General features: G+C 43.5%; 1 protein-coding gene across 10 annotated transcripts in view; it reads right to left on the bottom strand.

Moving 5' to 3' along the window:
- CYSLTR2 (cysteinyl leukotriene receptor 2) overlaps window positions 1–12,258 on the bottom strand; it is a 179,017-nt gene that overhangs the window by 83,487 nt on the left and 83,272 nt on the right. For all 10 annotated transcript variants that reach the window (XR_005236485.2, XM_073014107.1, XM_073014124.1 and 7 more), the window contains one exon: window positions 10,921–11,028. The gene's annotated coding sequence lies outside the window, so the exon portion shown is untranslated. The remainder of the gene's footprint in view (window positions 1–10,920; window positions 11,029–12,258) is intronic.

The raw sequence follows: 12,258 nt of genomic DNA, 5'->3' as shown, positions 1-12,258 counted from the left end.
CTTGGGTCTCCACTGTCCTTTATCGTAACCCAGACATTCCTTTCTATTGATTCCAGGTCTTTAGGTAAACTCAACCAATTGTCAACCAGAAAAATTTACCTATAAGCTGGAAGCTCACCCCCACCTCCCACCAGCCCCCACTGCTTCAAGATGTCCCACCTTTCTGGAACATAGCAATATATTTCTTCAATGTATTTGATTGATGTCTTATGCCTCCCTAAAATGTATTTAACCAAGCTGCACCCTGACCACCTTGGGCACATATTCTCAGGACCTCCTGACGGCTGTGTCACACAGGCCAATGGTTACGCATATTTGGCTCAGAATAAATCTTTTCAAACAGTACTCAAACTGCAATTCTTTCCTGATTCTCCGACCTGCCAGCCTCTCCCATGAGGCTTTGGACTCACCAAACCTCCACAATCACATGACCCAGTTCTTTAAAACAAATGTCTTTTTATATCTATACATATCTTATTGATTCTGTTTTTCAGTAGAACCCTAATACACCACCCACCCCACACACATTCTTAACCTCAGCCCTTGTTCATGCCCTTCAGAGGTTCATTCCAATATGCAGCCATTTTATTCATTGTTCCATCTGTTTCTTTAACGTCTTTACAGAATGTAAGTTCATAAAGGCTGGGTACGTCTGCCTTGTTCTTTCTGTTTGTGTTCCTAGTTCTTTTCAGAATGCTGGGCACGTAGACAAAGCTAGTAAATCGGGGCTGAATGAGCGAATGCCTAAAGTTCTCCAATAGACTATGTACTGGGGAGGCCTCTATATGCAAACAGTTCTTGTTTTTTTTTTTTTTTTTTTTTTTTGTTGTTTTTTGAGACGGAGTCTTGCTTTGTCACCAGGCTGGAGTGCAGTGGCAGGATCTCGGCTCACTGCAACCTCTGCCTCCCAGGTTCAAGCAATTCTCCTGCCTCAGCCTCCCAAGTAGCTGGTACTACAGGGGCGTGCCACCATACCCAGCTAATTTTTATATTTTTAGTAGAAATGGGGTTTCACCATGTTGTCCAAGATGGTCTCAATCTCTTGACCTTGTGATCTGCCCACCTCGGCACTCCAAAGTGCTGGGATTACAGGCGTGAGCCACTGTACCCAGCCGCAAACAGTTCTAATACAAGCGAGAACACTGTGTTAAAAGTACTCATGGCCAGGCAAGGTAACTCACACCTGTAATCCCAGCACTTTGGGAGGCCAAGATGAGAGGATGGCTTGAGCCCAAGAGGTTGAGGCTGCAGTGAACTGTGATTGAGCCACTGCACTCCAACTGGATGGCTTTTTTTTTTTTTTTTTTTTTTTTTGAGCCTGTTTCAAAAACCAAACTTGATATGGTTTGGCTGTGTCCCCATCCAAATCTTGAATTCTAGCTCCCATCTTTCTCGTGTGTCGTGGGAGACAGCTGGTGGGAGGTAACTGAATCATGAGGGTGGGTCTTTCCAATGCTGTCTCATGGTAGTTAATAAGTCTCATGAGACCTGATGGTTTTATAAAGGGGAGTTCCCCTGCACATGCTCTCTCTCTTGCCTGCTGCCATGTAGGACATCCCTTTGCTCTTCCTTTATCTTCTATCATGATTGTAAGCCCTCCCTAGCCATGTGGAACTGTCAGTCCATTAAACTTCTTTCCTTTATAAATTTCCCAGTCTTGGACTGGGTGCGGTGGCTCATGCCTGTAATCCCAGCACTTTGGGAGGTCAAGACTGGTGGATCACTTGAGGTTAGAAGTTTGAGACCAGCCTGGCCAACATGGTGAAACCCCATCTCTACTAAAAAAAAAAAACAAACATTAGCCAGGCACTGTGGCATGTGCCTGTAGTCCCAGCTACTCAGAAGGCTGAGGCACTAGAATCACTTGAACCCAGATGGTGGAGGTTGCAGTTAGCCGAGATGGCGCCACTGCACTCCACCCTGGGCAACAGAGTGAGACTCAGTCTCGAAATAAATAAATAAATTACCCAGTCTCAAGTATGTCTTTATTCACAACCTGAGAACAGACTAATACAAGACCCAAGAGTGAACCTGTTAAAGGTGATATTGATCATGTCACTCCTCCAGTCTAAAGCCTCCAGTGCCCTCCATGTGAAGGTCTTATGGCTGTGGCTCAGGCCCTTTCTGATGTCCCCTTCCTATCCTTACCTCTCTCACCTTCCCCTGGTCACTCTCCCCCTTGTTCACTCCATGCCAAGTCATGTTGACCTCTGTGTTGTCCCTTGAACAAATCAAGCAATCCCTGACAGTAGGGCCTTTGCCTCTGCCTGGAAGGCTCTTCCCCAGCTACCTACCTGGCTTCTCCCTCACCTGCCTCGAGTCTTTCCTCAGGTGTCACTGTCTCAGTGAGGGATATCTCGACTACTGTATGTCAAATTGCAACCAACCCACCCCTCACTCCCAAACCTCTTTACTAATTTCTATTTTTTTTCATCTCACTTAGCACCTCCTCACATGTCATATGACTTGTCAATCTGTTATGCCTTCTCACAATGCTAAGATACGAGCTCCATAGGGTAGGGACTTCTGTTTTGCCCACTAAAGCTGACACACAGAAGGCATTCAGTCAATGTTTGTTGAGTGAATGCATGAATGAATGAATGAAATGAATGATTATGCTGGGACAAAACTGTCATTTCTTAACAAAAAGCATTTTTTTTTAAGGGCAGACAGCTATCCTCCCAATGGCTTGTGAAGACTGAATTCCCTGGTTAATTTATTTCCAGGCCACATTCCTTATATCCAATTTAAGCTGGGATTTTTCCAAGTCAATTAAATCAGGATTAAATTTTTAAAAAAATGTTGGTGAATGCACCTAACACAGTTCCTGGCACAGTATAGGTACCTTATAGATTGTTTCCCATCCCCTTTCTGATAAGTATGGGATTTTATTATCCTGAAGGAGTGGGATGGAGGCTTGTTTAATAGGAGTCCTTTTGGTAAGAGGGACAAATGATCTGGTACAACAGCAGAGACTGCTCTTCCAGACTTGTGGATAGCAATGACACATCAACACACTGACATCATGGAAAGGCACCTCCATAGAGGTAAGCTATAGAATTTCTGGGCTCCTGAACAAGAAGACTACCACAAGCCTGCTCTCTGTATTTGGGTGCCATTTTTCCTGTTGATGGCCTTGCCCTTGCTCCTCAGTGACCCCTAGCATTTTGCTTATTTAAAAAAATTTTTTTAGATTTATTTATGTTTAAACTCCTCTTACTATAATTCCCAAGCCTTCTGACATTTTGTTTCAAAGCACAGTATCAACATCAGAATGATCTGAAGTACAAAACAGTGGTTTGTGTTCATCAAGATGTGCTGGCACCATGAGTTGCAGTTTGACATAGTCTCCCACTCTGGGAACCCCAGCCCTTAAGACTGAACTTTCTAAGAGGCAGTAAAATCACTTAGCAATGGCTCTTTTTAGTGTAAGTGTTGCAGGATTTTTAAGGAATTAGAGAGATCGATGGGGTTTAGGAGAATATTTATTAATCATTCAGGTGCACCGGCCCAGTTGGATTAGCATCCAAAGGACTGGGCCCTGAACAAAGAGTTAAGTTACCTTTTAAGCATTTCGTGGGGCAGGGAGAGATCTGTGCAGGGGGAAGCATACTACGGAAGTGAGCAACAAAGGCAGTTATTCAATCAATTGAGACATGCATTACATCATTTCTTACTTTTCAAGGAAGAACATGTTTTGCAACTTGAGTTTATCTGTCTAGTGACCTTGCAGCTGCATAGCTAGGGCAACAGGATTTTCACAATGCCTAGGAAAGGAGGAGAGATAAGGCTCACTAGCCACAAAAAAACAGGCAGTTAATTTTTAAAGGACTCCAGCTCTTTCTCTTTCTCAGGGGGAATTGGGTTTTCTTATATGCAACTGAGTTTTTGCTTACACACTCCTTAATTTCTTTTAATTCCTGTTCCATAAAGAGGCACATCTCTCTCCAAGGAGAGCCTGGGTAACTGACACTTGCTCCAGTTGACTGTTCCACAATAAGCAACTCTATGCAAACCTACCCCCAAAGGCTGAGTTTGCTGAGAAGCTGAAGAAAAAGGCTCACAAATCCAGTTTCTCAGAAAGAAACATTTAACAGGGACTTATGGAAAGAAGCCATGTCTTGGGAAGCTGAGAGATGGTGGATCCCTGTACCCACTCTCCAGAAAGTATTTTTTACATAGCAATTTGTTTTAGTGAAATGTGTAACTGGTCATGTCTCAGACCCTCTGCAAAACTCATGACTAGTGGAAAAGCTAGGTAAGCGTCTTTATGAGGGGTTATCTATGCTGCAGGCCTTGTTTCTTGACCTTGCTGCAGAACACCTTGGTCTATAGGAGTCAAACATTGGTCATTATGACAGTTTCGCTTCAAGGTGGTATCACTCTTGCCATACAACAGGCTATTCTCTTATACTCCACCCCTGAAAACCAGCCCTTACAATCTCACGTGCCCTCCTCCTCTGGCATGGTCCCTGCACCTAGATGGAGGATGCTTGATATTGTATAGCTTTAGCGATAGTGCATTGGCTCCATTGGAGCTGCCACTACAACAGTAAAGGCAAAGCAAGGCAGTAAACAACATATGCATATAATACCTAAGCCAAGAACTAGCTTCATCCAAACCAGCCCAAAACCAATCATTGAAAAGAGGAGTTTGGTCTGAAAGAGTGGTTATTTTGGGTTTTCATATTGGTCATTAATTTAGTGATATTATCCAATTCATCAGGAATATAAACATAGCATTCAGTTTTTGATTGCACAAGTCCCCCTTGTGTATCAGTGAGCATGTCTAAAGCCATGAGATTTTGGAGAACAGACTTTCTCATGAGAGTTACTTCTGTGTTTCAGAGAGAGATTCTCATGTGGCTATTATTAAAAGCTTTATTTGTATAATTTGTTGGAGCTTCCACATGCTGAATAACATCTTTAATGTCCAGTTGAGGAAGGAAAATAGAGACTAAGTTGTCATACCAATATAAAGCAGATTGGGCCCAATCGGATTCTAAATGAGGGAAATTCCTCAGAGTGTGAACCATCTGACTTTGCACCCACGTGTAACCGTAAGAACATATTAATTTGTGCCATGCATCCAGGAAGTTCCATGTGGGCCAACCAAGAGATGCCTGGATATATTACCCATTCTGTAGCATGCCAATCCATACTTTTAATATTATAATATATAAACATCTGTCTCTTGGTGGCCATCCTATATCCCTTGTTCTATTTGGACAGATAGCTTTAGAATTACTCTTTTGTTTCCAACATGGGGGTCAAGTTGACTAGGCTGGCCAAAAGATAGTTAACCAAATAAATTCATCCTATATTTGGGTTATATTATTGCAGTATCAGGTCATTTCATTCTTTAACTGAAGTGTTACAGGTGGAGACTGAGTTATTTTCATTGACAGAAAAACTCCTCCCATGTCCCTTCTCAGAAAGAATAGTATTAATGGGGCATTAGGTTATTTTATCTCTAGTCACATTGTATTCAATACCATCATGTAAATGTCGAAAGCCGTAACATATTCCTGATATTCTCTCATCCTTGGAAGGGAACTACCCAACACTGTAGGCCAGAAACAATAGAGAGTGGCACGAGACTGCATACCTAAAAGGTGTTTTTCTGTGAGCCACCAGCATAGTTTTGGCCCTTTGTAGGAAAAGGTTTGCTTCATAGGCGACAGCTGGTAATAGTGGTGACAGAACATAACAACTAAAGATGAAAAGAAACAAACAGTGGGTACTGGCAGGGAAGGTCTCCATCTGTTAGGATTACATTAGTTGCTTTATTGAGGGTCATTAACAAAGATGCAGCTCTTGTGTTTTTCAAAGGAGCAGTGTACCATACATGCTGCTTAGAGGATAAAATGTTAGCAACTGTAGTTGGAGTAATTTAGTTGGGAGTTCACCATACCAAGGAACCCACCACCATGCCATAGGGTGTGAGTATTTCTTCTGAACATTTACAGCACGTGACCATAGGTCTGGTGCTCAGTAAGGTCAGTGGTGACCACTCTAACTGTCCAAGGTACTGTCTACTCTCTGGTAGGAAATAGTCTCTCCAGACTGGGGGTATTTGCTATTCTAAGCCCCAGTAGAGTGTCCCCTCCCTTGTACTATGTCCGTTGGCATCTTCATGTGCAAAGCAGGCTGGTTATCAATGAGGTCTGGGAGCAAAGCTGTTGTGTCAGTTATCCATATCTGCACAGTGGTAGGCTTTGGGGGTCAGTTGTCCCAACTGGTCATTAGGGGCACATGTCCTCCCTCTGGCTGAATTGAAAGAGATAAGGGCTGCAGATAACACATTCATCTACCCATGCAAGACAGGATTCCCCAGTAAAGTTTGAATTTGTGCTTTTAACAGGCCACTTTTTTCCTCTCAATTGACCCTGCTGCTTGGGGTTTATATGGGAGGTGAAAATGCCCTGCTATATCATGCTCCCTGGCCCAATCCTGAGGGTCATGTCCAGTAAAATGGGTCCCTGAGTCACTGTCAATGTGCCAGGGATATCCATACATAGTACCAAGAGCCCCTAATCCTTTAATAGTACTGGCTTGATTTGCTTGCTTACAAGGAAAACCTTGCGCAGTCCAGTAGCAGCATCTATACAGGTCAATACATACTTTTTACCTTGACTTACAGGGAGAGATCCTGTCTATCCACTTGCCAATCTTTGACAGGGTGGACAGCCTTATAAATGTGTCCTGCTTGATGGGGTCTATCAAGCAGGACACATATATGGACACAATCGCAAACATGGTAAATAGTTTGTTACAACTGTTGGGAGGTTACTATATTTTAAGGGTAGTCTGCCCCCTTGACTATCTCCCAGGCTACTCTTGCACTTCTGTGACCACTTGTTATATACCTACGTCACTTGTTCAGTGGCCTGGGCCAACATGATGTTAGGGTGTCAGCTTCTATATTTCCCAGAACTGAGACTTTTGGGTTTGGGGCCACTTTAAACGCATTTAAATAGGCCATAGGGTGTTGCAACTTCTCCCATATGTCTTGCCACATGTTCATGCCCCATATGAGTCTGTGCATAATTATCCATTTTTCTCATTCCCTTTAGGCTAACCACATAGGTAAACCTTAAAAGACAATCCGACGATCAGTACAGGTGGCAAGGGGCCAAGACTCATGTGTCACTAATAACCAAGCAGTCTGCAATTCAGCCCATTGATTACTCTGTTTGTACCCGTATCAAGCCAGATAGTGTCAGTTTGTGGTTGTATTGCCACAGCAGTTCAAATACAGGGATTTCCCCTGCTAGAGCCATCTGTATACCAAGCACCATCCAGATGAGTAACGCTCCTTCTGTTATGGTGTCAGGCACTGGAGAAGCACCTGAGTAGCAGTTGCTCATATGTAACAGAGCCTAACATAGCATGCAATTCTGGGTTTAATGAGCTCATTACCAGAACCCTTCATCGTTGCAAATAGGCATGCCATTTATTCAAGGTAGGTGTCTGGGTTCCAGCAGAGGTGGGTCTTTTAAACAATCCTTCTATCCATCCCTTGATTGGTAGGCCCGTTCTCACAGATGCAAGAAGGGTCCTTGTTAATGGTTCCACCTGCAGTAAAGCATTAAATACTGCTGGCACTTGTTCAGTGGGAGAGCATCTGGTTTCAGCCCCTTTCCATAATTGTGACCAAAATTCTAGGCCCAATTCATACCCTCAGGAGGAGCAGTAACATCCAAAGTCCTAGCTGAACCCTCTAAAGAGGTACCTAAGGCTTGTGCATGCTGTATTAGCACTTTAGCCTGTTCACAGACTTCCTGCTGAGGTATGTCCCAATCCCAATGTGTCCCATTTCTAATAATTCTATAGTCCCATTTCAAAGAAGTGGTCTTAAACATTGGGGCTAAGTGTGGAATAAGTTCTCTCCAATAGCCCAAAAGACCCACGCATGTGTGGATTTCTTTTACTGTTTTCTGAATTGGAAGTTGTTGGATTTTGATATGGTTTGGCTGTATCCTCAGCCAAATTTCATCTTGAATTATAGTTTCCATAATCCCCATGTGTCATGGGAGGGACCAGGTGGAGATCAATGAACCACGGGGGCAGTTTCTACCATGCTGTTCTCATGACAGTGAGTGAGTCCTCACGAGAGCTGATGGTTTTATAAGGGACTTCCCACTTCATTTGGCACTTCTCCTTCCTGCTGCCATGTGAAGAAGGACATGTTTGCTTCCCCTTCTGCCATGATTGTAAGTTTCCTGAGGCCTCCCAGGCATGCTGAACTGTGAGTCAGTTAAACCTCTTTCCTTTATAAATTACCAAGTCTCAGGTATGTCTTTATTAGCAGCATGAGAACAAACTAATATAGACTTTGTCAATTACTGTACCCGGTATGAAACCAGTCTTCTCCTGAGAACTTCACTGCAGGTCCTGGGCCCTGGATGTTCTGAGGATTGATTACCCATCCTTGTTCCCATAGATGAACACACAATGCTGTAAGGCTTTTCTGTGTTAACCAAAAAAGTTAGGCAGATGTCTCAATCAGTAGATGTTTATTGAGCCAATGTTTGAGGAAGCACTGGGAAAAACACAAGTCACAGGAACATCTGTGTCCTGTGCTTTCCAAAGAGGGCTTGGGAACTCAGTGTTTAAGGGACAAAGAGCAAGCAGGAGGGAAAAAGAAAGGGAAAGTACGCAGTGAGACAAATGTTTACATTCTTGTGAAGCTCTAATTAACACTAAGTAAATCTACGTTTTACATAAGATAAGGTAAACATTTGAAAAGAGGGAGTAGGCCAGGTGCAGTGGCTTATGCCTGTAATCCCAGCACTTTAAGATGGCAAAGTGGGCAGATTACTTGAGCCCAAGAGTTCAACACCAACCTGGGCAACATAACAAAACTCCATCTCTACTGAAAACACAAAAATTAGCCAGGCATGGTGATATGTACTTGTGGTCTCAGTTACTCAGGAGGATGAGGTGGGAAAAATCACCTTAGCCCAGGAAGTTGAGGCTGCAGTGAGCTGTGATCATGCCACTGCACTTCAGCCTGGGTGTTGCAGTGCGACCATTAAAAAAAAAACAAAAAACAAAAAAAAACAAGAAGGAAAGAATGAAAGAAAAGAAGGAGTAGAGGAAAAAGAAGTTAATTATGCATCCATTTCAATGTAGGCAGAGGAGTGATTTATTGTCTTGCCCTTGGTCTGTGCCTGGGAAGATAAGCTAGATAAGTTTGTTATCAATACTGTCAGTGTGAGATTTAACAGAAATCAGCTTCAGGAGTTAAACTTCGGTTGCAGACCCATGGTTAGAATTGGCATGTGCTGATTTTGTAGGGGGACATGTATCTTGAATGATTTCAGGGCTAACAAGAAATTTTCTTGTGAGCAATTTGTGAGGCAGACTATCTGGACATTGTTGGAACCTGGCTTAGGTATAATGCTGTGACAGAGGGTTGTGAAGTTACACCTCTCTGGTTAGGGGAAGAAAAGAAGGCAGTGTTGCATGACTTAGTTCCCAGGCCTAACTTTCTCCTTGGCATAGTGAGTTTGGGGTCCCAAGGTTTCATTTTCTTTTACACCTGTCACACATTAAAATCTTCAGAGGCTAACAAAATGTCATCAATATAATGAAACGAAGAAAGAAAGGATAGGAATGAGAAAAAAGACAAGTCTCTAGCCACTATTCCTTGACAAATGGTAGGACTTCGAATACATCCCTGGGGCAACAGGTGAAAAGTCCACTAGTAGACTTGCCAGGGAAAAGCAAATTGGTCTTGTGATTGTTCAATGGAGGAGTGTTAAAAAGGGCATTAGCTAAATCTGAGACAGTGTGATGTGTCCTCAGTGCAGATACTATGTTGTCAACTATTTAACTAATATTAAGAACTGCAGGCCAGGGCTGGATGTGGTGGCTCATGCCTGTAATCCCAGCACTTTTGGAGGCCAAGGTGGGCAAATCACCTGAGGTCAGGAGTTCGAGATCAGCCTGGCCAACATGATGAAACCCTGTCTCTACTAAAAATACAAAAATTAACCAGGTATGGTAGTGCATGCCTGAAATCCCAGCTATTCAGGAGGCTGAAACAGGAGAATCACTTGAACTCAGGAGGTGAAGTTTGCAGTGAGCCGAGATCATGCCACTGTACTCTAGCCTGGGTGACAAAGCAAGACTCCATCTCAAAAAGGAAAGGAAAGGAAAGGAAAGGAAAGGAAAGGAAAGGAAAGAGAAGGGAAGGGGGAAGGGAAGGGGGAAGGGAAGGGGGAAGGGAAGGGGGAAGGGAAGGGGGAAGGGAAGGGGGAAGGGAAGGTGGAAGGGAAGGGGAAAGGAAAGGAAAGGAAAGGGGAAAGGAAAGGAAAGGAAAGGAAGAAAAAAGAACTGCAGGCCAGGAACAGTGGTTCACACCTGTAATCCCAGCACTTTGGAAGGCTGAGGTGTTAAGGTTTCACCAATGCACCACAATGTAGCAGTTTCTCTTTGTGAGGTATTACCTAGAGTTCTTTGTCTCACCGCCAAGAGAATTAAGGAGCGTGCACACAAAGAATGAGGTTGGAGCAAAAGTTTAAAAAGCGAAAGAAGAAAATTTTCTGCCATGGAGAGAGGGCCCAGAAAAGGGTTGCCATTTTTACAGTTGAATACAAAGGCTTTTATAAGAAACCAATGAGGGCTGGGCATCTTATTTGCATATGATACAAATTTCTGGTAGCTCCACCCCATCCTCCTAATGCACATGTGGGCCTTTAGCTTGAGTTACTCTATATTGCTTTGTTCCCCATACTGCGCATGTGTTGGGGTACAGAATTTCCCATTGTGGGCAAGTCTGGGCAAGTCACCTGTGTAGCCTTTCTTATCTGTGTGGCCGTGGGCATGTCTTAGGCAAGTCCCCTGTGCAAGTTCCCTTACCTGTGCCTGCAGGCTCTTCTTTTACTTGAAATAATTCAACCGAGGACTCACCATAACTGCCTGCCTGACCTGTTTCTTCCTTTTTCCTCTCTCAGAGGTGAGCAGATTACTTGAGTCGAGGAGTTCAAGACCACGCTGGGCGACATGATGAAATCCAGTCTGTACAAAAAATACAAAAATTAGCCAGACATGCTGGCACATGCCTGTAGTTCCAGCTGCTTGGGAGGCTGAGGCAGGATGATCATTTGTGCCCAAGATGCAGAGGTTGCAGTGAGTCAAGATTGCACCAATGCACTCCAACCAAAAAAAAAAAAGCAAAAAAACAAAGAACTGTAACATTATTCAATTCCCAGGTCTACCACCATTTGCCAGGTATCCTCTGGTTCATGTACAGGTCAGATGGGGCTGTGAAACAGGCTTTGAGCTGGACAGATAATATGCACCTTTTTCAGTTCCTCAATAGTTGCACTTATTTCAGCATGACTCCTAAGCAGTTTGTATTATTTAATGTTGACAACTTGGACTAGGGGCAGGGAGTAGTATGGGTTCCCATTTTGCCTCTCTCCTGAGAATGCTTTTACTACACATACCTTCAGTCTGAATTATCCCACTGGAGTTTGCAAAGTGCTTCCTAACAGAATATCCATGCCCAAAATGTTTTCTGGAATAGAGGAAATAAATACCATATATGGGGCAAGGGGAGCTTTTCCAATACCTAGATGTATTAAAGTTCTTTTCATTGGGATCCTAAGGCCCTCATAACCATCAGTGGTGGCCCGCTGACAGCATGTCTTTCTGGATTTCCATGGATTAAAGTACATTCTGTCCTATTGCTGGAACATGGGGTTGACCTTGGCCCCACTCCTAATCTTGGGGCCAGGGCGAGATCCACCCTTGATAAGCCAGGGCATTAGAATAAGGGGTTGAGTCATCTTCTTTGTCTAATGGAGGGGAAGAAGGGAAGAGACAAAACTGCAGTTCAGGCTTTAATTCCCTCTATAAGACTACTAATGCAGCATTAGTTTGTTTGTCTATTTTTTTCTCAGGGTGTTCCAGCTCCCAATAAATTATGCCACATTTGCTTATGTTTGACTTGTCAGTCTCCTTCCTCCTTCATTCGTCTTCTCTTAGTGGGGCTTTCTTTTTCCCCTTTGTTAGTCCTTGTCAGATTACCAAGCATACTCTGTCCCTGGCTTTCTTGTTTTCTTCCAAAACTGTGATGGCTTCTCCCACATTATATATGTCTTGTCCCACTATAGAACTCAAAAAAGACAGCAAAGGGCCATGCCATTCTCTTCATGTACCCCGCGGCAATCTATTTTTCATCCAGGCAGTAAAATTTGCCTTATCTGGCCCATGGAAACCTGAGCATAGATGGTTTGCCTCAGT

This window comes from Chlorocebus sabaeus, chromosome 3 (assembly GCF_047675955.1).
Source record: "Chlorocebus sabaeus isolate Y175 chromosome 3, mChlSab1.0.hap1, whole genome shotgun sequence".
In the NCBI taxonomy this organism is placed as follows: Eukaryota; Metazoa; Chordata; class Mammalia; order Primates; family Cercopithecidae; genus Chlorocebus; species Chlorocebus sabaeus.
The sequence above is the reverse complement of the archived record's forward strand: the minus strand, read 5'-3'. Positions and strand labels throughout refer to the sequence as shown.